Genomic DNA, 21,080 nt, shown 5'->3' on the forward strand with positions numbered 1-21,080 from the left:
AAAATGTGTATCATTTTTTAAAAAGCAGTTATCAAGAGCTGTATCTGATGCAAAGTAGTTTCGGGAAGACATAAGAAAACTGTCAGCAGAATATATGGAGAATTAGATGTGCAAGTGCCATGAACAACCCTACTGAGAACCATTTTTAAAGCTTTGACAGTCATTCAAAACATCCCTTACCTTTATCTTCTCCACTTATTAAATAAGCCAAAATGTTGTGTATTAGGTTTTTGTTTATGGAAAATTCGTATAAAACTCTAGACTTTTCTCTAGTTAAGAAATCTTAACTTCTAACCTAATTATTAAATTTTAGTCATAATATGTTATTCCAGTGATGGCTTGTTACAGGAATGTTAAGACTAGGAAAGAACAGAAAGTATCCAGCTCACCTTCAAGAACATCCGTCTCTTTTCAGCTCTCACGTTCCACAAGCTGTCAGGTTTTTCCAGATTGGAAATAAACATCCAGCTGTATGTAGTTTTTCTAACTTTCTGTTTCCATACAGTGGCATATCCTGTTTCTCCTCCTATTTTGAAATTACTGTTCCAAGCAGTAGTGTCACATAAGTGTATATTTAATATCCGCAGACAATTCCTTTGAGTTTAGGGTGATGAATTCTCTGGGTGAAGGAGAGTGAATTTAAAACTATGATATAGTATAACGCTCAATAAGGCTTTATGATAAAAGTAACATAATCACAATAATGTTTTAGGAGTTTTACTTCTTTGTTTAGTGAGCCTTCTATTACAATTAGAGTAGCCACAATCACATGCACATAAAGCCTCTTATTAGCTAAAATTAATTATCACACTTCCAGCTGAGTCTGTGCTGTTTGAGATATCATAACATAAGTTAATCAGCATGTATTTAAAGTGATAACTTCTCCAAGGAATTACTGTTCCTGCCACTGGGATGGTGGTGTAGCTGTTGATCTGATGAATCTGACAGATACCATGCAATAGAACTACTGCATCTACATGCCAAAAGAATCTCTTGACCTTTTGTCACATACCTGAGAGAAAAAAACACAAAGATTCGTTACCTCAGTAAACAGACAGGGTTGCTACATAAAAAAAGTATTTGAATTTTCATTTCAAAAGAACCTGTATTGTTTCATTATGTTCCGTGTAGGAGAAGAGAGAGAACTGATTTAGTATGGCTCAGTGAGAAGCATTTAATGAATAATTAAAGTGAAAGAACTCTTCAAGGACCCGATCCTCCTGTTTTGAAATCCAAGGCAGGGTTTATTACTTTGTTTTCTTCACTCTTTTAAATATATTCCTTGCCAATGTTACATTTTGGATAACCAAAATAACTAACTAAAATAAGTCCTAATAGATATTTTCCTGTAGTCTATTTAGTGAAGGTGAGTAACAGAGGGAAAATACAGAAATTAGAATTCACTGTAGTTTCTATTACCTGCCCTGTTTCTTCTGTTTCTTCAGTCCAGTCTATTCAGATGAAGTCCTACACTTATCATAGCCTCAGGAAAGCCAAGCAAGATGGACTGAGAACTGTTCGTTTAAGAAACTTGAAGAAGCTGTGTTGTAGGATTTACCACTGTTTAAAAGGTCATGACAAAAAATATGTTTTAAAAGTCTATTTTAGTCTATATATATGGCTCTGAGGTCAGTATTTCAAGAGTTTTTGTGCAGGAAAATTCCCATTGAGAATTTAGGTTTGGTGTACAGTAAAACTTGAATTGCCAACTCATTTTTCAGTACTCAATATATAAATTTCAGCGTGCATAATTTAATATTGAATTAATCTCATGAGGAAAGAGTAAAGCCTTATCTAGTGACACATTGTTAAATAAAATGCTTTAGAATATGAAACACTTCTTCGCATGATGCCAGCAAGACTATGAAAAGTAAACATAATTTAGACAACTTTTGAGTATCAAAATATTGAAAGCTTCTATTACTTTATTCATCCTTGACATTTTTCATTTTCTGCCAGCTGGATAACTTCAGTTATTTGATTAGATTTTTTTTTTTCTATTTAATTTCCCATTTTCAAGTTTATTCATCGTATACTGTATGTGCAATTTGACTGCAGGATCTAGTTGGCAGTGCCATATAAAACCAGTACTATGATAACACACAGTTTTCTGTAGTGATAATAGGCTTCTTCCACTAGAGAAAGAGAAAAATACTTTTCCTCACTTTGCTACAACTCCAGAAGGTAGGTGACTATATATTGCGATTTCTGTAATAAGTTATACAACAGCTTTTCTGCAGAGAATACAGATGCTTACAAAAGCCAAAATGAAACTAAATAACCTTTTAGTCCATTTATGAATGTGTGTGCAGTTCATATTTCAATTAGTAAACAAAATAATTAATACTGAGTAGATGCATTTAAACTGCTCGGACTAATATAATTAAAAAAAAAACCAACAAAAACAACACACTTTTATTAAAAAAAAAAATAGACAGATACTGGGAAGTCTTTGCTGATGCCAACTTTCAGTGATTCTATGTGCCTTCTTTCTCATGACAGAAAATAGCTGGGTCATATCCTAGCACAGATCAGGATAACCACATCTTTTGTACGGTCTGTGGCTTTTTCAGTCGTTTTAAAGTTTCATTTGTTGTACACAGTTATTTACTCAAAAGCACAAGTCATACTACATCTCTTTAGTGCAGGCAGTCTGTGGTGACATGGTGACAGCTGCCCTGCCTGGACTAACCAGTACCAACTTGGTTACCTGCACACTTGGTTTCCTAGCCCTTTATTAATAAAAAGTTCTATCCTACTGCATATTGGTAGGAACACATTGCAGATATGCCATAACCATCTGCATTTGACTAACAAACATGTTCCTTCTTAGACTAAATTTCATGCCTGACTTATCTGAATCTCAATTTAACATTAATTTCTCATGAATATCAAATTATTATGCAATGTTAACTGGATTCAGGCAGTAGAGTAACAGTGTACAGTCATTTGCATGATATGTGTGGGAGTAAACTAATCCACAATAGAGTAACTGTGGCTTGAGTTTGGTATCCACTACTATAATCCATGTTTGTAGCAAAAGCATTGAGGTATTTGTTTTGCTTCCTAGGATCTGTTGCACTTGAAATCTTGCTATGGACAAAAGAGGACACATGTGAAGCTAAGAAATTACTGTAATTCCCATTAATGTTAATACAAAACTTATTTGTATTTACTTTTTCCTTGGTGCCGTGTTCATCCTTTCAACATTCCCACAGTTTGTAGGCTGACATTTTAGTCTTCCTTAAGAAAGTAGTTGGGGGGTATCATTATCATCTCCTGGTCTTTGCTGAGAGGTGTCCCCACCTCCCCATAGGGGCTATTCCCAGAGCTGAAGTTGAAGCAGGGAAGACAACAGTCACTAAGCCCTGGAGCAAGTGTTAAACGATTGAAATCCAGCCACAACGAGGCTGAGCCCCTGCACTAATGTGTCATCACGCAGCTGGAGCATCCCTCTGATAAGGGCAAAAAACTTGTTTCCTGAGCTAGAGATTCACTCACAAATAGAAATTCTGATACCATATATATCTGTACACAAATTCTTTTTAAATTTATTGTACAGAAGCAGTTGAGCTTTGCAGCAAATGAAAACTGCAAATCAATCCATGATTCAAAGCTTTTGATAACATGTTCAGTATTTTAGTGTTGCTGAAGTATTAATGAAAGGTGATATTCGTGAAAAAACAATGTGGTGATGGTATTTTTCCTACTACAAGTGCAAAAGTCTTAATTACTTAGAGGCCATTGGTCTTGATATTATTTCTAAGACAGATAGTAAAAGATATTTGAAGTTCAGCTATGTCACTGTTATATCAGCATAGTGTTTAACAACACTGTATTCAAGACCTATTTCATAGATTAACTTAGAGATGAAACGCTAACATCCATTAAACATCTTAGATTATATAAAATCTTAAAAAACTGTTAAAACTACATATAAATGCAGTAGGATGCTGATATCCAAAGCTCACAGAACTACACTTACATTATTATACATTGAATTTAAGAAATATGCACAGTGCGATCCATATCTGCTTTGTACATAGTGTTGTTGAATATATAATATATTAAAGATAATTTAATAATTTAATACTGTTACATTTATAAAAAACATACCTAACTTAAAGACCTGACTAGTTTAGACTTCTATGTCACAAAAATGGCCTGTTTTCATAGAAAAATTATAAAGTACAGATTTTATAAAAAGACTATTACTAACTTATTTAAATATATTTCAACCTTCCTTTGTAGATTTTCCATCTATGATATCATGTACTACAGTTATTTGTAAACATGTCGTTACAATTTTATGCAATTATTATAAATCATAAGTATTCTATTGATCTTCTAGATCCTATCACTTCTAAACCTCAGTCTGGATTATAAAGAGTAAATGAATGATTCTTAGATGTTTTAATCCTCAACACACAATAAGAAATTAACTTGTTATTAAGAGGACTAGAATATTCCTGTTTACATTAATGTATGTGTTTGGCAAACACTTTAGTGCACTATTAATTTGTAGTTTTCCATTGTTTTCGGCCACTGCCACAGATTTAGGCTTGACTAGCTGCATAAGTCACCTGCTTTGTTTCACATGACATGAAGATCTAGTTTTAAAGTTATTTTCTAATAATGTTTACACAGAAGAAAAAAAAAAACCCACAACCGCTTCTGTATATTCCGGAAAGTAGTAAGTTATATTTAATAGGTAAACCAAGCAAACTTTTCACAGGGAAGTGCCAAAAGAAAACTTCATGATTTTTTTTTTAATTTCCTACGCAATAGTACGAAATGAAGAGTCTAAGAAAAAAAAGGAAGCTTAATTTATGTGTTGCAGGAGATGAGCCATATTGAATTGAAAAGCATCCAGTTATAATTTCACCAGGAAAACCAAAGGACATTCCATTCTTAGTTGTTTTAGATTTCTTCGGACACTGAAGCACTGAAAAATACGATACTTGTAATGTTATAGCTTGTAGTATGGAATCAGAAGCATGAAACTGAAACTAGAAGGTTCTCCATTACACCTGTTTCTGTGTGGTTCTTCTGTGGTCTCTGAAGATAATCTTCACAACGAGTAACAACAAGTAAATGATAAAAAATTCCTTCTCATTATCTCTCTTTCTTGTTAAGGAGAGCTGTGAGTTAAATATTCTTTTCAATACTAACGACAAGAGCCATGTTTTCAAAGAACTGAATAGTTGCATTTTCACAATGCATATAATAATCATTACTGGAAAAACATTTTTTTTTATTACATAATAGTTAACCAAAGAAATAAATTGATTAACTGCACCAGAAAATATATGAGTAAGTGTTTGTTGTTCCCATACTGCAGTTTTATTGTTGTTGGATTCAGAAAATGTACATCTAAGTGTATCTGCTTCGCATGCTTATGCATAATGAAATTTCATGTAAATCAACATTTACATTTAGCTGTAAAGCGGCTGTATGAGATTATTTGTGCGAATCTTTAAAAAGTGAGAAACAGGATCAGCTGGAGCTCTCAAAAGAAAGGGAAGATTTCTCCTTTGCGAAGGAGTGACTGAGGTTTGAAGAGCAAATACAGTAGCTATACCTGCTTGAGTAGGTAGTGCAGTGCAGAAGCAACAGATCTATAAAGCAAAAATGGAGGTGCTGAGGAACTCACAACCATGCTATACAAGATATGGAGGGCTTACTTCAAGACAGCTCTATTTCAGTCTGTGGACTAAAAACCTGTTAGCACTTGTGCATTAGCTGTACTCCAAGGAGCACATCTACCAATTTAGTTTGATCTGAAATAATACATGCTCTGATACTGCTCTGCAATGTGACACAAAACACTGCCATTTGGAACAGCCAGGAAATTAATCATAAAAGTTTTCTCCTCATCTGACTAAAACAGTTCTACAGATGCAACTCGAGACATGAGGGAGCACAAGGCCAGCCCTCAGGTATTATGAAAAAATCAGGACCAAGTTTTTTTGTTAGAAAAAAGGTCTGAGGATCAACAAGACGTAATGCTGACATAAGTCTGGCTGGGAAGCCTTCACCTTCCTGCAAGGACCCAACGCAAAGGAAAGCAGCTGATATTTCTTTATATACTTATAAAAAATAATAATTATTGCTTAATCACTTGGTTATTTTATTGTTTAAAGAAATAACCGTTATATTTTCTAATAATGCCTGGCTTTTCCATAGATTAAAAGCCTTTTAATTATAAGAAAATTACTAAACCATCCCCAAACTCAGTCCACTGTTGAATTTCTCATAACAACCAACAACATCTCCTTATAAAGAAACATTCTTTATTGTAGGCTTCTTTTAGTCACAACATAACAGGGAAAAATCACCTAATTTTCCATGTGCTCCAAAGCTACTCTTAAACTCTCAAAGCTGTACTAATGTCCACAGATTACTTTGTGAGAAAAAAAAAAAGAAAAAAAAAGAAAAAATATAATTGGATTAAACACTAGGAGATATTAATTTTATACATATCTCTTCTCCCACTTCCTTTTTCTTCATAAGTATTTTATTGGCATTAAGATAGATGGAGCTCCCATGGTATTCTGCTCTTCTCGATCCCTAGTTTGAACATAGGCAAAGTTCTTTGGTCTTTCAAATTCTTTCTTTCCAAGAAGAATTACAGGTAAAATTAGAGCCTAAATGAACAGAGAACAAAGTATACCAGTGGTGGATCTGGTTGTAACTTCCTCAGACCAAAGTTATATTGCAAAAAACTTTTGTGAAATTACATTCAGAATAAATACCATCATACTGTCTTTTATAGAATCCTTTCTGTACAGAGAATCTTACATGGGGTCTTTTTCCTACTGACTTACAAATATCCTGTTGGAAATTTGATAAGGATAAAAAAAAATTAAGTGGAAATTTCCATAAATCTAACACAAAAATGCAGGAATACTTAGCAAGAACTGAAGCACACCGCCATGTGAACATTTGCTTCTGTTAAAAATAAATTTAAAAAAATCCTTTCTGCCAGATGGATCAGTAGGGAAAATTGCTATAATCAAGGCTTTCTTAACATGTTAGCTCTTTCCAGCTTCTAGATAACATCTCTACGGATCAAGAATATGTAAGATTATCACAACATTATCTCCTCCCGTGTGAGGAGACCTTTGGACATTATAAGGAGACTATCAATCAATGAAAATATTGCCAAGTACAGGGAAATCTCTAATTTTATGAGATGTGGATCAGCTATGAAATAATCCAGCATTGTTTTCATTCATATGCTAAAAAAATAAATGTGAGAAAGGGAAATATGAAAGAGTCGTCTCCCGTCATATACAATTTATATGTCATCCTACATTGTGAGAAAGAAATATCCTACTCAACTTCTATAAAATTGTAGGGATTATTTGGGTTTTTTTCCAGTTACAGACAGAAATTGCAACCTTGTTTTTAATGATCAAGCATCTTTATACTGATGTTATGTCCAGAGCAAACAAGATGTAATATTGTTTTTTCTTTTAATGATACAGTAGCAAGCAACTAATGATTTTCAGAAAGGAAATTCTTAAAACGCCTAATACTCATAGTTTATACTAGTTTTCTATTTAAACTTTGTCATAGGAAACTTGATAATAAAAGCTATATAGCTACTAGTTTGTTCCATCTAAATAGCTAAGACTTTGATTATTGTGCAGAAATAAAATTACTTAGTGACTAGTTAAAGGAGATAGAAAAAAATTGCAATTCATTTAGAGTAATTCAAAGTAAAAATATTATTAACATTATTAGCCATTATTGACCTATATGTTCAAAACTGGTGGTCTTGTGGTTTTTTTCTCCTCTCATTTCAATAACAGGTGCATATGTCCCCTTGGTTACACTGGCCTATTTTGTGAACTTGATATAGACAATTGCATTGGAAACCAGTGCTCTGAATATGGTTTCTGCCAGGACCACTTGCATAATTACAGCTGTAACTGTGTACCTGGATATGAAGGACCCTTCTGTGAAGTTGAAATTAATGAATGCTCAAGTTTACCTTGCAAAAATGGAGCTACCTGTATGGATCTAATTGGCTACTTTTCATGTCATTGTGCTGCTGGGTTCAAAGGTAAGGTTTCTTTTGTCCAATTCTATGTAAGCAATGTTTATATGATTGTTTAATACAATTATTTATATATATATGAATATGTATATATTTATGTGTTTGTATGACTTACAAGAATTTTAGATTAATTAGGATAGAAACCCTTAGATTGTGTCTCTTAATTGTTCTTCAGCTGACCTCTCCACTAAATGTACAATTCTGAACAAAAAAAAATTGACGAAGTTCTGAGACACAGTTTTGACTGTATTACTTGTATTTCACTCTTATGCAGTCTTAGATGACACAGATTCAGTCATACCCAGGCTGATAAGAACAAACGTTTTGGTACAGAACAAGGAAATCTAAGCATGAGGAGGAATGGGATCAGCAGTTTCGTATCTCTGCATGTATGGAACATAAACAGATGTATTTGAGTGAGTTGTTCAGACTCCCCTTCTACTCAGCGGAGAAAGGACATCTGCCTAACTCAGACATCTGTTTTAGGATGACATGGGTTGTAGTTCTGCATTGGGTTAGATGAAACCCACACAAGCTAATAATGTGATGCCTTTTTGTCCTAATTTTCTGTTTTATGTGATTAGCCTGGTACTTAGACTATGTGTGGGAAGCAGAAAATAATTTTGGATTCAACAATACTGAAATGTTGCATTTCTAGCCTTTAGTCTATATCATTGAGCACAACCATTAATGCTCTTAATGCTTCTCTATCTTTAGACAATCTGCGGTATATTACCACTAACAAAGGCAAAAAAAAATAGTATGGTATGCAGTGTCATGTGTACTAGCACTAGTTTACAGCTTATTCTTCCAAGTTACTGAGGACTCTTTCTCTAATTCAGAGAGTATGCGTTGTACTGGATTTGTAAATCTCAGTTAAACTATTGAGATAGCACATACATTTGGATCTTTTTGGGTCACTGCCAAAGTGCTGAGCTATAAGTAATTATAACTTCAGTGTTAATTTTTCATTATAAATTCTGTCTAGCTACACTTTTAACATTTCAGCACTAATATTTTTCAAATATGTTTCTATTCATTTGCATCTATACACACATTTATGTATGTGATATACATTTGCAGATTTGTTGTCCTCAGTTTGAGCTGAGTATATAATTTCTTGGTCATTTGAATACACATTTAATAAAACATGACATTGCCTCTTCATGCTTGTGTATTAAGAAATGTGTAACACAACAGAGGATAGTCCTTCAGATGGCCTAAACTCCATTAAGACAGCACAACTAGATACCTCTCTAGAAGCTAAGAGAAGAAAATACTTGCACAAAGTATTTGTACCTATACAAAACCTAACATAATATATTTCTACTTAGTTGCTCAAACTTCAACCCTTATTTTTTACTTTGCTGGTCTTCGTGGGGTACTTCAACCACCCCTATATCTGATGCAGGGACAATATAGTGGGGTATAAGATCTGCTTGGAAGAATCCTATGGAATAAAGACTTGGAGGGAAGAGGGGCCCAAGAAAGCCTATCACCTCCAAGCTCAAGAGCAGTTCATCTCAAAGAACAGGAAGTCAAGTAAAAATGCCAGGAGTCCTGCATAGGTGAACAAGAAGCTCCTGGCCAAACTCAAACACAAAAAAAGGAAACACACAGAGGGTGGAAGAAAATGACCTGGGAGAAAATACAGAGATGTTATCTGAGCATGCAGTGGTAAAGTTAGGAAAGCCAAAGCCCAAATGCAGTTGAATCTGACAAGGGATGTGAAAGGTTTCTGAAAGTACATAGGTGACAAAAGGAAGAGTAGGGACAATGCAGGCCCACTTATTTAATGAGATGGGACCTTGATGATACTGGACATGGAAAAGTTTGAGGTACTAAACGTTGCTTCTGCTTCAGTCTGTACTGGTAAGACCGTCCTTCAGAAATCTAACCACCTGGAGACCAGAGAGAAAGCCTGGAGCAAGGAAGACATACCCTTGGTGGAAGAGGCTCAGGTCAGGAAATAGTTAGGCAAACTGGATATACACATGTCCATGGGCCCTGAAAGGATACACCCACAAATGTTGTGGGAGCTGGCAGATGTCATTGCGAGGTTGCTGTTGATAAGCTTTAATTGATCACGGTGGTTAGGAGAAGTGCCCAAAGACTTGAGGAAAGCAAATTTCACTTTTATCTTCAAGAAGAGCAAAAAGGAAGGTCTGGAAAACTACAGACTGGTCAGCCTCACCTTGATCCCTATAAAGATAATGGAGCAGCTAATCATGGAAACCATGAATGACAAGAAAATCATCTGGAGTAGTCAGCATGGATCACCAAGTGTTAGTCATGCTTGCCCAATTTGATAAACTTCTACAATGAAATGACTGGCTTGGTAGATGAGGGGAGTGCAGTGTATATTGCCTATGTTGACGTTAGCAAGGATTTTTGAACTGTTTCTGACAATATCCTCATGAAAAAGCTGATGAAGTATGGGATGGATGAACAGACAGTGATGATGAATTGGAAACTGGATGAACAACCAGGCCCAGAGGGTGGTGATCAGTGGCATGAAGTCAAGTTGAAAGCCAGTAACTAGCAGTGTACCACAGGGATCCATAATGGGTCCAGTCCTGTTTAACATCTTCCTTAATGATCTGACTGATGCAGCAGAGCGTACCCTCAGCAAGTCTGCAGAAGACATAAAGCTGGGAGGAGTGGCTGATACATCAGAGGTCATGCTGCCATCCAGAGGGACCTCAACAGGCTGGAGAAATGGGCTGACATTAACCTCATGAAGTTCAAGAAAGAGAAGTGCCAAGTCCTGCACCTGGGGAAAAATAACCCCAAGCACCAGTACATGCTGGGGGCTTATGAGCTGGAATGCGTATTTGCAGAGAAGAACCTGGGGGTCCTGGTGACCATCAGGTTGAATGTGAGCCAGTAATGTGCCCTATGACAAAGAAGGTGAATGTCTGGGCTGCATTACGAGGTGTTTTGCCAGCAGGTCAAGGGAAGTTTTGCTTGCCTTTACCTGGGTAAGTACTGAGGTCACACCTGGAGTACTGTGTCCAGTTCTGGGCTCCCCAGTACAAGAGGGATGTGGAACTACTGGAGAGAGTCCAGTGAAGGGCCACTAAGATGACTAAGGGACTGGAGCATTTCTCCTATGAGGAAAGGCTGAGGGAGCTGAGACTGTTTAGCCTGGAGAAGAAAAGGCTTAAGATGGGGATCTCATCAATGTATATAAATACCTGAAGGGAAGGTGCAAAGAAGATGGTCTCTTTTCAGTGGTGCCCAGTAGCAGGACAGGATGCAATGGGCAAACTGAAACACAGAAGGTGCTGCCTGAACGTCAGGAATTACTTTTTTTACTGTGAGGGTGACTGAACACTGGCCACAAGTTGGCTATGGAAGTTATGGAGTCTCCGTCCATAGAGATATTTAAAAGCCATCTGGACATGGTCCTGGGAAACGGGCTTTAGGTGTTCCTGCTTAGGCAGAGGGATTGAACAAGATGACCTCCAGGGGTCACTTCCAATCTCAATCATCCTATGACTCTGTGAACAGGAGGAATTGCTTATATAAATTATATAATGATATATTACTGGAAAACACTCTTTTTTTTAATTATTATTTTATCATCCAATGAGGTATTATATAATAGCACTCCCAAAGAAGAAAATTCGAAGAAAAAAAGAAATTTTGCAATATTACTCATTTAGTGTAACTCATTGTCACATATACTGAGTATATTGAATCCTGATTTTTCGGAGAGTGTAAACCACAAACAATTAATAGAGTCTGTTTAAAGACATAAAAATGTTATCACTACCCAAGCAATTCCATTTTCATATAATCTCTGAGGGTTTATGATCCTGGGATTTTTTCCAGCACAGAACAGATTTGAAGTTCAGTCATAACTTCATGTTATGAATCAGTGAAGAGTATCTCAGTGCAATACTAAAACCCTCTACATTTATTCTTATCTCATTTATTTTCGTATGTGTGTTTGTTATGTCATTTGTCTGTAATGCAACATATATTTTTTCATATCCAGTTCTACTTCATTCTTCTTCATAAATCGTAAATTCACTTTCAGATGAAATATCAAAGGTAATAGTAAATAAACTAAAGACTAAAACAGAAGTTGTTATTGTTCAGGACTCTGTATGTCTTTGGGGAACTATTGTACTTTGTGTACTAGGATCCATAGATTTGCAAATAAGCCATGAGATCCCAGTTACCAACTTGTTTTCTGTCCCTAGGTACTCTTTGATATAACATTAGAATCAGTTTTTAGTTCAGAAGCAAAATTTTACATAGACAACTCATAGCTGTCTCCTCTGTCTAGATGACTGATCAATCTGATGGCTATCAGCATTTCTCAGATGCTTTACATTCTGTTAGCTAGGGACCCCTTAGGCACTGTAGTGGGATTTGTTAACGTGAAAAGCATGATCTAATTTGGTAAAAAACACATTCATAAAAAATCTGAGGCTTGGTTATTTGCGCAGTAAAACCAAATACTTTATAACATCATGTACCATGATCTTTCCTTTTGAACTCTAAACTGTACTTGTGATGGAAACTTTAATATGGAGACATTTTGTAGATGTTTGGAGTATTCTCCACTGCCTACAAAAGAATTTGGCCTATGTCAAACTTTGAAGTTTGCAGTATGACTTTTAAACACTGAGTAAATTTTTTCAAAGAAATTATTCTACCCATTTGATCATGTGATGACCCTCTATATTGCACTCTCCTGGCTCCTCTATATTGCACTATCCCTTCTTCCGTATCTTTGTGTTAACTTTATCTCAAAACATCAGTATTCAGCACCAAATGATTCCAGCTTTCGTGATTACTGGTATTTTTAAACAAATATCACTGTGCTTCATTTCTGGTTTAAAAGAAGATCCTCTTGGAATTATTTGAAAAAAAGTTGTCTTTATCCAAACACATCCTTCATTAAAACTCTTGTTTATTTAAATGCCTACAAAAATGTGAAGACAGTTGCTAGAATTCTAAGTAGATAGACAATATTGCCTCTTGAGTTTCTCTTGAGTGTTTGCATCTGTATGATATTGATTGCGTAGTTAAGATTTGGAAAATCTTTTTATTCTGAATGTATACTTTATCTCACATAGGAAGATACTGATCCATCATTGCTTTACCCATATGTAAGTAACAAATAACAATATTAAGGCTTATCACCAATGTAGGTCTTCCATGCCTTTTTGAATTTGATATTAATATATTCTAGATATGATGCTCTTCAGTATTCCTTTTTTTTTTGTCCAAAAGAGTAAAATGGCATGTGGGTGTTTTTAATATCATGATATTACTTTAAATTTCTGTGTTTTGTTTTTACTTTTTTATTCCACATCAGACAAACACACGTAACATTTGGAGTCTATCTGAAGAAGTATTTAAGTGTTTGTACTTTCAGTAAGTTTTTCGTTGTTTTTAAATTGTTTGGATGTTTTTAAATAGTTCCACCCTTCTGTGGAAGATGTGAACAGTAGATCCTTGATGCCATTAAAAAACCAAATCTTGAAGGAAAATACATGAAATTGCATGAAACCAAATCCTTTTCAATACAAGTGAGCTCAGGAACACTTAAACCCTCATACAGATAAAGTCTAGAACAGCTGATGGACGCCCTAATACATAATGAAGATTGACCTGTTAACAGGGAGCAGCAAGAGCAAGGCTGCTCCATGAGGGAAGCCATGAACCAGGATGCAAGGGTAACCCCAGTGCAGGCAGTGCTGTCACTAAGCAACACACAGTCCTGCAGTATCTAAACAGGGCAGGCAGAGCCAGGGACTTGTCCCTCACAAGCCTCAGACTTCATAAGCGATGGACCAGGCTCAGGTCCATCCATGGAAATAAGTTAGAAGCAGCAGGAGGCAGGACAAGAGATAGGACCACAGACAAAGCTGTAACGTACATAAAAGGGGTCCATTCAAAGAGAAAAATTGCTTACAGTGTGGGCTGAAGTCCATTCTTGAGGCAGGGACAGAGGCAGGACTGGAAACAGGCACATCTACAGAATAGCTGGGGCCAGATCTGGTTGCCCACAACTGAGTAAAACTGAGTGGAAACAGAGCGTGACAGACAACAGGCAGGGCGTATGGGAAGGTCCCACATGGGGCTGCTCAGTGCAATTAGGGCATGGTAGTGTTCTTAGGGCCCTGATATGTGCTTGTCTTAGTAAGGTCACATGAAATTATGAAATTATTTTTTCTGCTGCATGAAAGAAGGTAATTTGGTTCAATTGGTTTGTTCACACACCCTTTCTGCTTTTGAAAAACCTGCTTCCAATTCCATTCATACAGTTCCTATTTTAACAGGGCAAGGCCATTATGTGAGCATAGCTCATGTCTGCTCCCACATCTCCACCACCAAACAAGGCTGGGCTGTGCTGGGTGTGTGGCTCAGGGCATCAGGCTTGTGAAGGCTCTGGCTTGCTTTTTCTGCTGGGGGAGACTGATTATCCTTGACACCCTGTGCCAATGCAGGCTGTCTGTCAGATGTACAATGTAATCCCATAGAGAGAGACAAGCTGGGCTCTTAGGAGTTTAAAGTTGAAGAGCCATAGGCTTTCTTTGAGTTAAAACACTTTCAGAGAAGCTCAGACAGTGAAGCAGTTTGAGACAACATCATACAAATCACTTTCAATCTCAAATAAGTATTCACAGAAAGGTTTACACTGTGTGAAATAAATAAATTAATAACAAAATTTTTAACTACTGCAATTTCTTACACAGAAAAGGTCTTGAATAAGAGAAAAAAATGACCAGATATATAGGACAACAAAGTTAAGAAAAGGAAATATCAGTAAATTTCTCTAAGGCCACACCTAGACCATCTGTCTTGCATTTTCATAACTGCATTTTCTGCAAAGTAAGCTGAAATGTTAATCAGGCTGATACGTCTCTTATCTAACACAATAACTTCTGTTGCTTAGAAAGCAACAAAGTTATACCGTTTGTTCTCAGGTATATGATCTGAATGTCTTATATTTATATATATTTTACAGAATGGTGGACAGTAAGGCAGGAATATTGTGAAGGCAACCTTCAAATATATTATTATTGGTTTGGATACTAGTTGCACTTTCAAAACCCCACTTGTTTTTTTATCAGTTCTTCATTAAGATTACATTAAGTAGAATTTTAAATAATTTGCTTTTCATCTGATCTGGGAATAGAAAGTTTCAGCTTATGTCTTGAAGTAGTATTTCCTCAAGTAAGGAGTTTTAGTTTAAAAAAAATAATTCTTAGACATCCTTTTATTAATTGTGGTCATTCTGTCTGCCTTTGCATGCCCATTATGCCTATAAAACAAAAGTTGGTGTAAACAGTATGTAAATGAAAATTTGTGATTTGATATTTTTGCGTGTGTTTTGTAATTCAGACAGAGATGTTAGTAGTAGTGGTGGCATTCAATAAAAGATACTTACATGTGTATTACTTTGAGGAAGTAAGCTCTCAGATCAATTCTGCTTTTATTGTAATGTCTGAATATTATATTTGAGAATGATATGAAGTTAAACTTATTCTGATACCAAAACAAAAATCGGTTTTGTGGATATTCTGCAAGATCTAAAAGTAATTCAATTAGTTCAGATAAAGTGTGAAGTTAAGCCGTTTAAGTTAAGGAGAAATAAAACATCCAAAGTTTGAACCACTGAAAGGTGCAAACTTTCAATCTAGTGATCTTACAGAGTTGCTTTCTTTTGAAGTAAAGTGATACTCAACGAGGTTTCTTCCATTATGTTTATGAAAAGGAATAATTCTTTGTTATCTTTGATCTCCAGTTATATTTACCTGAGAACTTCAGAACCTCTCCATTTGCTAAAATAGCATGTTTTTTTTTTTTTTTTTTAAAACAGGGTAACTTACACTGACAGAGGACTAAATACCTGCCAAATTTTTTAACATGCACCTACCCACGTCCTTAGGCTCTTCTCAAGACTTTTGTGCTCCTGCTAAATAATCTGTCTCTTGTGTATCATCAATGTAGAAAATGTTACTGTTAAACATCAGGCCATGCAATTTGCAAGAGTAACAGGCTTTCCTAAGTAGATGTAATTATTTGTTATATATTTTAAGAACACCGCAATTTTATACAGGATAAAACACACTATAGAGTTTATAGAAGTAAAATCAGCTCGTGATAATTTTTAACATTCTCTTTGTACTTTATAATTTCGTGACACGATCACTGTAAATTGTTTAGGAATTCAGACCCTAAGCTATGATTCATTAAATAACTAATTAAATATTATGTTTTACTACTACTTAAGTTTGGATGTGTTGTAGTAATGTTAACCTTCGACGTGTAAACCTGGAAAATGTTTGTATTAACATGCTTTGATGTTGAAAGTAATTTGTAGCCAATTAGTTATTTTTATCTGATGTTCAAAGGAGGTTCTCATCATCCATTTCAAATGCATAGTTCAGATTAACTGCATACTGGAAAAAAAGGCTTCTCTGTATGCGTCCAGCTTTTTTTCATGTCTCAAGTACTCAGAAAATATGGTTTCACAGTAGCTTCACAGATTCTCTGTTTTTTTTCTGAAATATTTAATAGAAACTGTCCATATATTACTTTAGTACTCTGAGGACAGAAATTCTTAAATTTTGCTGGCAACTGTATGCAAGAGGTTTTGGGACATACCTTTTATTAAACTACCAGTTTATTGGCACTTCATGTTAAGACACATAACTAGAATAGATAGTTATTTTCTACTGTACACGAAGAGCAATTACCTTTATTTTCACTACATATGCATTTGATTGGCAGAAATTGCACTAAAACATGGAGGCTTTTCCAAGTTTTAACAGAATTTGTAAGAAAAAAATGCTATTCCCCTAACCTTTTTTGAGATGTACAGAATTACCAAACTACACCAAAGCTTTTAAATTTTAGATTAAAACAATATCAGTTTCTTATATCTGTAAATAATTATATTTTTCAGTGAAGAGATAGCAAAATTAGAAGGAAAACAAAAATGATTTTGAAGGAATGGTAAACAAAGATGCATAGAAACTAAAGTCTTATCTGTGTATGTCAATACTGCAAGTTTGTCAGGAAAAAAAACAGTGAACTATCTGTATTTAATGTATTAACAGCAATTTCAACTGAAATAATTCAGAAAGTTTGATATCCTTCTAAATCATTCTGCAAGTACTGTTAGCCAGCACAATTTTTAAATCATCTAGTGCTTTTCACAAATATTTTCATCAGTTATGAGAAAGGTATTCTCAGTGCTTGATAACTCAGATGAATCTGAGTGGCATGTAATTGCTTCTTTGTCAACTGAAGTAATTTAGCTGTAATAACAGCCTCCAGCATAAAATCAGCATCTTTGTTATCAGAGCAGGGATTTTTTTTTTTTCGCATTTACTTGTTCTTCTAAATGAATGATAGAATTCATACACATCTAGCATGGCCATAGGTAAATAAAAGTAAAATATCTGAAACCAGATAGTTTTCTGTTAAACAAGTACAGCATGTATATCTCTACCATACAGCATTAGATTGGATTTGGGATTAATTGTCTACAATTGGAATTAAATCTTTTAATCTATGGAGTGTTGAAGTATAAATTAATACATTAAGAAAAACTGTACTAATTGAAGTCCTAAAATAGTGGGGGTTAGGGACATGATACCAGAAATTAATTTCAGTTTCTGATGACAGAATTTCTTAGATATACATTATAGTAGATACTTGGGTTTTTTTTTTCAAATGAAGGTGCAAAATAAATTCCTTTTCTGCATCCTTTCTCATATTGACAGAATCATTATGCTTCCTCTCAGACTTGGAATGGGAAAATGGCTTTGACTCCTTTCTCACCTTTCCTACACACAATCAGGTTTTGTCACTACTCCACAACACAGCTAAAGCTCTAACGTTCATCTCATCCCAAATTTCTCTAGCCTTCATTATTTCATCATCCTCTCAGGACTCCTCGGGTGTTGTATCATTTCGTATAGTTCAGTCAAAACATGGCTACAGAATTAACCTTTTGATCAGGTGTCATTTTGCTTTTCAATGCCTCGAAGGGTTCACCTTGCCCGGTACATGCTATTTTTTCTTCCTTTTTAGAAGTACTCCTCAGTTGACAGCTGCCCTCTGTGTCTCTGTTCTTTTCTCTTATTTCCTACTATCCCATCAGGATTTCCAGCCTGAACGGCTGATTTATGGTACTGTTACAAAACTGTTGCTACTGCCTTTGCTTCTTGTCCATTTCAACCCCTATGGACTGTTTTCTTGAGATGGAATACAGGATATCCTATATTGTACTAGGCTCTGACATTTAGGGAACCGAATGTCACCCTAAATGCTCAGTTTTAAGGTATAAATCTGTAGCCAGAAGCCTATATGTAGTTGACTCATTTTCCTGCTGAATCAGACACAATTTCCTGTCCTCCCCAAATAAAAGAGAAAATCAAAGGACATGCATAAGAACAGTTCACAAGGAATTGTAGTTAGATCTGTTAAAGCCATGTCTTAAAATTATTGTACTATCCAGTTCAGTAAGACACCTTCTCTGCCTTAGATTCAAGAGGGAAACAGAATCGTCCTCATAAAAAGGCAGTAAGTTCACAAATCTTGGATATCATGAGTAAATGAGGATGTCCTCATTCCATTATTTACCTTAGAATTGCATTTGCTTTATTTTAACCTTTTATCTACTAGGACTACACAACAACTCAAGGGAGGTGAAACAATCCATTTCAATGATTTTTTTCTTGTACATGCTGCAGCTTACCCATGGCTTGCGGCCAGATGATTTACTTCTAGAGGAAACCGTGCTACTCTCCACTTGTCTATGCAGAGGAAGAGAACAGATGCCAATGCATTTCCGTTTGTCTTCCTCAAATGAGACCTACCACAACCAAGGACTTAATTGAGGAAATGGATCCAAACTAGAAAACATAAGGGAAGCAAAATACCAGAATTAGATCAGAAAGGCTGCACATAGTGCTCTTGACTTATCAATACATTAAAGAAAATTAGAAGAACTTAGAAAAAGATTTATATTTTGGCCAGTCCTGACTGTGTGTATTCCTCACTGGTGCCACAACAAACTCGAAGCAGCACTCAGAAGCTACTGCTAGCAGATAGCTTTTTAGTTTACTGAGTTACCTGATCTCTCTCTGGTCTCTGCTTGTGTCGCCCCCTTTTCATCCAGATATCTTGAAGTCATATGGAAAATAGTGCATGTTTAGAGGCCAGAAAAAACCCTAATAGGAGCCACTCTGTCATAAGTTTATGTGTGGAAGAGAACCTTGATGCTACTATGGACTTCTCCAATGAAGGCTTTTTGTATCTAGTAGATTCACAAAATACAAGTTTTCAGAGCTGAGAGTCTTCATTCTTGTGATTGTATGAAAGGGCAGCTATGTGAGCTGCAGATAAGAGACCATATATTTTCTGCAGTGCAAAATATTCAGAGGAATTTCAGCATTCGTTTTGATTTTGTCTTCTGCGAGGTTCACAGAAAGCCCAGCATGCTTTGTACACTGCTGACCTGTGATAATTACTGAACATATGATTTCCCTTCTTATTTCTGTGGCTGGAAAAAGCTTCTCCTGTTCAAATCAAAGCAATCCCTGTTGTAGATTACAAAACTACTTTTCACTACACTTACTAATTTTGCTCTCAATTATTTCATTCCCTCCCATCTGTATTTTGCCTCAGTAAATATTCTTCAGTGGCTTAATTATCCCCCTCCTTTGTATTATACAGAGAAAGAGAAATATCCAATATCACAGTACCAACATCTTTCTGTAGAAAATAGGCTGAACTCTACTATTACACAAAATTTTTAGTAAATTAGTGTCATCCTGATTCTTATATGCAATGATACTTTGCCATTCTTTTTTAAAGGAGAGTGAGTGAAATGAAAGAAAATTATTGACACAACTGAATAAAAAGTTGCCTGAATACAGTAATTTTATATAATGGAAAAAAGCTCCAGGATTATGCATACCCTCAGTAGGAAGGCTTTCTATTTTCCTTATTGTTGTGTTTCAGACATTGCTTGTCAAAATGAATGGTCCTGTAACCAATGAAGCAGAGAAACTCAGGACACATAGGATGTCTGTCAGTATCCCTGTGTACTTAGTGCACCTTGGCCAGTGGGGTCAGGATTTAGACTGTGACAATCCCATAGTCTTTTTTCATTAAAAATAGGTCCCTGTGATTTGAACACATCAGCACATTTGTCTTTTTTTTTAATCTAAAATTTCAGGAGAAACCTGTTCTGTTCACATGAATGAGTGTCTAGACAGACCCTGTTGGAATGGAGGAACCTGTGAAGAGGACATAAATGGCTTCAGATGCAATTGCCGCTTTGGTAAGCATTTACAGTTTTTATACATTTGCTAGTTTGGCACAGTGTGTAAGTTCTACATTTATTACTTGGGTGCTATAAAGTCTTGTATGGTGAAAGCATTTTTGCTTAGATTTTGAAAGGTACAGAACTAGTTATTTAGACTAATAAAAAGCTAAATTTTCTCAGTGAATGGCCATGACAATTTGCCTATGACTAATTTTTTATAAATAATAGATTACTTAGATTAAAAAGTACTTGTAGTACTGGAACATACTGGTAAAGAAATATGACAGAACTGGAGATAACCAATTATTTAATATCTATTTGTATAGACACCTTACAGCAACACATTCCTTCAAAAAAGTGTAGGTTTTAGACTGCAAAACATGTTGAAATTGAGCAAACATCCAAATTCCCAGTCTTTGGAATCCTGTTCTGCTGGCCACATCACTCACACCTAAAAGAACAGAACTAAAGTATGTATGCTCTAAAGTATGTATGACCTTAATCTGGTTGCCTGAACATATGCACTTTGTGCCATCTGAAGTGCCCTTAAGTATCCAAGGTATCGGATGAGGCTGGAAGATACGGTATAGGATATAAGGGACATCCATGATAGATCAGGCCAGGTGGCAACAGAACTAAGCACACTGTATTAAAAGACCCAGCAAAATAAAGGGAGAAAGAAATATAATGTTGAAGATTTTGCTT

This window comes from Leptosomus discolor, chromosome 2 (genome assembly GCF_034619465.1).
Source record: "Leptosomus discolor isolate bLepDis1 chromosome 2, bLepDis1.hap2, whole genome shotgun sequence".
NCBI classification, from domain to species: Eukaryota; Metazoa; Chordata; class Aves; order Leptosomiformes; family Leptosomidae; genus Leptosomus; species Leptosomus discolor.